The 4,275-nt window shown below is 47.1% G+C and overlaps 1 non-coding gene and 1 pseudogene across 1 annotated transcript; both read left to right on the forward strand.

The window, feature by feature from the left end:
* The first annotated feature begins 2,138 nt into the window (after positions 1-2,138).
* Positions 2,139-2,311, forward strand: LOC116355566 (uncharacterized; annotated as a pseudogene).
* A 367-nt stretch (positions 2,312-2,678) lies between these two features.
* Positions 2,679-2,795, forward strand: LOC116355569 (U5 spliceosomal RNA). Its single transcript, XR_004204577.1, has one exon. It is a non-coding gene; the product is annotated as a U5 spliceosomal RNA (small nuclear RNA).
* Positions 2,796-4,275: the final 1,480 nt, after the last annotated feature.

The following is a 4,275-nucleotide window of genomic DNA, read 5'->3' on the forward strand; positions in this document are numbered from 1 at the left end:
TTTAACTATTAAGGGTTAATGCCACACGGTCAACGTTAGGCTTGCACGGATCGGGAGGACCTTAGGAACGTACCTGAGGTCGAATTGTGCTTCTCACCCTAACGGTTCTCTCACTGTCACCCAAAAGCAAATGACGTTGTGGGGCAGGCTTCATTTTGGGCCTACTTTTCTAATGGTCGCTGCGCCTAGACCGAGCGAGCTACGGTCAAGCGGGATATCTCGTTGAACTCGGCACGGCCTAGAGATTATGTTTATGCCATTGCCTGCTCTCTGTGTCTTTGAGCACCGCACTTTATCACTCCATCCTTGGTGTGTGTGTATGTGAAAGCTTTTCTTTGACATCTGTTGGGAGAAATGACTGATTTACAGTTCATGAGGGTTACCTAGTCACACATATGAAGTTTTGGAGAGATGTGACTTTTCTAACCCTTCAAAACAGACAGTGTGACCTAATTAAAGGCACTTCCGGTTGGCACAGGAAGCTATAAGTAAACACATGTCTTGATTGACATAGAAACTTACAGAATCCTGAGTTTTAAGTCTTTAAGTTAAGAATTGACTGATCTACGATCTACACAGGGTTGAATGTAGTCATTTTCACCTTTGAAGGTTATGTACATCAAAACACCTTTTGGGTTAATTTAACCACTTCCGTTTGCTTCAGGAAGCTTAGAATTGGCACAGGTAGACCTCATAGTGGTCTGATGGACTGTCATAGAAGACAGGTTCATAAGGCATTCATAACCCACATAGGCTTCAGGTTGAATTTAGGGGTGCAGGCAATGTATTCCTATGGGGAGAGAAGTCAATGCAAACTCTTTGAAGTAAACACCTTCTTTTAACTATTAAGGGTTAATGCCACACGGTCAACGTTAGGCTTGCACGGATCGGGAGGACCTCAGGTACGTTCCTGAGGTCGAATTGTGGTTCTCTCACTGTCACCCAAAAGCAAATGACATTGAGGGCCAGCCTTCATTTTGGGCCTACTTTTCTAATGGTCGCTGTGCTTAGACCGAGCGAGCTACGGTCAAGCGGGGCATCTTGTTGAACTCGGCATGGCCTAGAGAATATGGAAATGCCATTGTAGGCTTTGTGTGTCTTTAAGCACCGCACTCCATCCTTGCTGTGTGTGTGTTTCTGTGTGTGTGTGTGTGTGTGAGAGAGCTTTTCTTTGACATCTGTTGGGAGAAATGACTGACTTACAGTTTATGGGGGTTGCCTAATCACACATATGAAGTTTTGAAAAGATCTGACCTTTTTAACCCTTGGAAAATGCCACTGTGACACCATTTAAGGCACTTCCGGTTGGCACAGGAAGCTATAAATAAACTCATATCCTGATTGAGGTATGCCTTTACATAATCCTGAGTTTTAAGTCTTTACGTTAAGAACTGAGTTATTTACGGAGTGTTTAGGGAGTGTGTGTTATTTCAGAAAATCATAAAAAAATCACAGAAATCTCGCAGAGCTCCGCAGCACACTTTAAAAAGATTCGTAAGAACACCCTGCAACTGGATCTGTAACCGTTGAAAAAAAAAAAACACCTATCCGTGAACATCACCAATCTGTCGTTGTACGATTTCTCTTAAATGACGATAGATAAATGGCTGTTTTTTTTTTTTATTGACACCGGAGGCTCCTTGACTTTGACGTGAAGTGGAAAAATAATTTCTTTATTTTCATTTTGGACCTTTAATCCCAGATAAATGGCCATAACTCAAAAACCGTTGAGGCCTAGACGCCATCTTGTTCGGGGCCAACTGCCCGTTATGCCAAACCTACGCTCACCGAGTTTCGGCTTTGAAATATTTTCAGTTTTCGAGATAAGGCCCCGTCGTGAATCGTGATGTTTTGTCCAATAGCAATATGATTGCTTATGCCCTCTTGTGGGAATTTCCGGGACAGCGGCAAAATGACCAAAATCGTATTATTTTTGTAAAACGGAAACCGAATGTCCGACAAAGTTCATTTGATGCCCTGCCGCTCGGCCCGACGCCGTCCGCGAATTTTACAAACGATTTCGGACGTCTAGTAAGGGACCGTACATTTCCAATATGGACTTTCTCACTAACCATATGGCACCTGCCGAAATCTTCCCTTAAGGTATGGAATGAATGGTATTCGAAAGTAATAAAAAAAAATTTAAAAAATAAAAAATTCTGTTCTTATAAGTTTAATAACTGATACGTCCCCCATAGGGGGACTACATATTAAATGGATTTTTCGAACAGGGAGTCGGAAATGGGGCTTGCTCCGTCCGCTCCACGCATCGACCCGGTATTGCAGTACCTCCGGGAACGGTGCAACACTTTTCTCCCGTTGTCAAGGAAAAATACTCATTCACAAAGCTATGTAAACAGCTAGCTTAGCTAGCTAGCAGAAGAAGAGAAGGAAAGAAACATTCAAACTGAAAAAAGGGCGAAGCGCCTTTCAATGGGGTCCCCCGTTTCCCGCCATTTTACTTTAAAATAAATAAATAAAATTGGGCCAGGATTGTGTGTGTGTGTGTCTCTGTCTCTCTGTCTCTCTCTCTGTCTGTCGCTGTGCCTCTGTGTCTGTGACCTTCTTTTCATCCACAGCCCTCGAAAACTTGGAAGAGTGGATTCCGGGAGCACCCGCGGGAACCCGGCCTACAGTGCACAGAGTGTGTCTCGGGCCCCCGACCTCTGACTTCCATTTGACTCTGGTTTCTCTTCATTACGCACAAGCCTTTCGCCTTTTACTAAAGACTTCCGTGGAGAGGAACACATACGAGTTCAACGTATTTTTGGAGGGGCTTTGCTTCTTGCAGAGCCCGGTATCTTGTTTCAAGAGAAATTGACATAGATGGGCCAGGATAGTCACTTAAAGACGCATTAGCGACTTTTTACAAAAAACACCTGCCTGCCTGTCTGTCTGTCTGTAGCCGGGGAAACGGTGGGTGGGTGGGATTGGAGGAGCCGGCTCTTGCCAACCCACCCGCTGATGTCTGTCGATACCCCCGGGGGCCCGGCGGTTGCAGGGTTCCATTTGTGGGTTATCGCTTCTCGGCCTTTTGGCTAAGTTCAAGTTGGGTACCGAGGTGCCGTAACCCCTTAGCCAAGAGGTCGAACCAGGAGGGCGATAAAATTGTTTCGTGCGGAATTTTTTTTCCCTTTCTATTTTTGAGTATTTTTCTCTGTTTGGAAAAATGGCTCGGTTTTCTACACCAAAGATGCCTGGTATCGGTATAGCAAATACCGTGAGATTTGCCTGGAGGAATAAGGAGATGGAGCCGTATGGGAGGGAAACGTTTGGAAGGACTATTTTGATCGGGACCCTAAAGTTGGAGGTGGGAGAGGTTTTGTGCCTCCAGGCAAATCCGGGGGAGGCATCTTTTGATGTGACGTTGAAGAAGGAGGAAATATTTGAAGAAGTGTTGAAGAAGGCGAGAGAGGTGGGAAAGGAGAAGCCGATGTGCAACTACGAGGTGACCAGCCTGGGAAGAAGTAATTTCAGGTTGGTCACAGTAAATATGTATAACCCTCATGTGACCGACGAAGAGGTGAGGTCTTTTTTGGGACGGTATTTAGACAACATATCATCGGCGAGGCTCATAAGGGACTCCCTGGGCTTCTGGAATGGAAGGAGAGTTTTTCAGACGTTGCTCAGGGAGGACCCAGAGGGGCATGATGGATTCCTCCATCCTCCGGCGATGTTCTCCCTGGGGGCTGACAGGGGAACTCTGTATTATGCCCGTCAGCCTCCATTTTGCAGGCGTTGTATGGCCTACGGTCATATGCTCGCCTCGTGCAACACAAGGAAGTGTAGATACTGTGGATCTGGGGAGCACGAGGCGAGGGACTGCAAAATGCCTAAGGCGTGCCACGGGTGTGGATCGTCTGCACACCTGTGGCGGGAGTGCCCGGCTAAACAGAGGTCATACGCGTCTGCAGCTGGGGGGAGAGCAGGAGAGGGGGATGGGGGAAGAAGAGGAGAAGAAAGACCGGCTCAGGCTTTGAGCAAGGCAACAGAGGGAATTGCTGAAAGGAAGGAAGCGGAGCAAGCGGCGGAAGCTGGAAGAAAGGGGGAAACTGAAGACACAGGAGCGGAAGGACTGAAAGGAGGAGAAGAATGGAAGAAAAGCCGTGGAGGAGAGAGAGAGAGCAAGAGTGGAAGGAGGGGGGGTGTCGGTGGCAGGGCATGGGAGGGGGGAAGAAGGGGTAAAGGAGTGGGGAGACAGCAGTAGTTCGAGTGTCCTCGTGGAAGAGATGGTGAGGGAAATGGTGGAGGAGCTAGCGGGGAAGGGGGGTGGTG

This window comes from Oncorhynchus kisutch, linkage group LG20, assembly GCF_002021735.2.
Source record: "Oncorhynchus kisutch isolate 150728-3 linkage group LG20, Okis_V2, whole genome shotgun sequence".
In the NCBI taxonomy this organism is placed as follows: domain Eukaryota; kingdom Metazoa; phylum Chordata; class Actinopteri; order Salmoniformes; family Salmonidae; genus Oncorhynchus; species Oncorhynchus kisutch.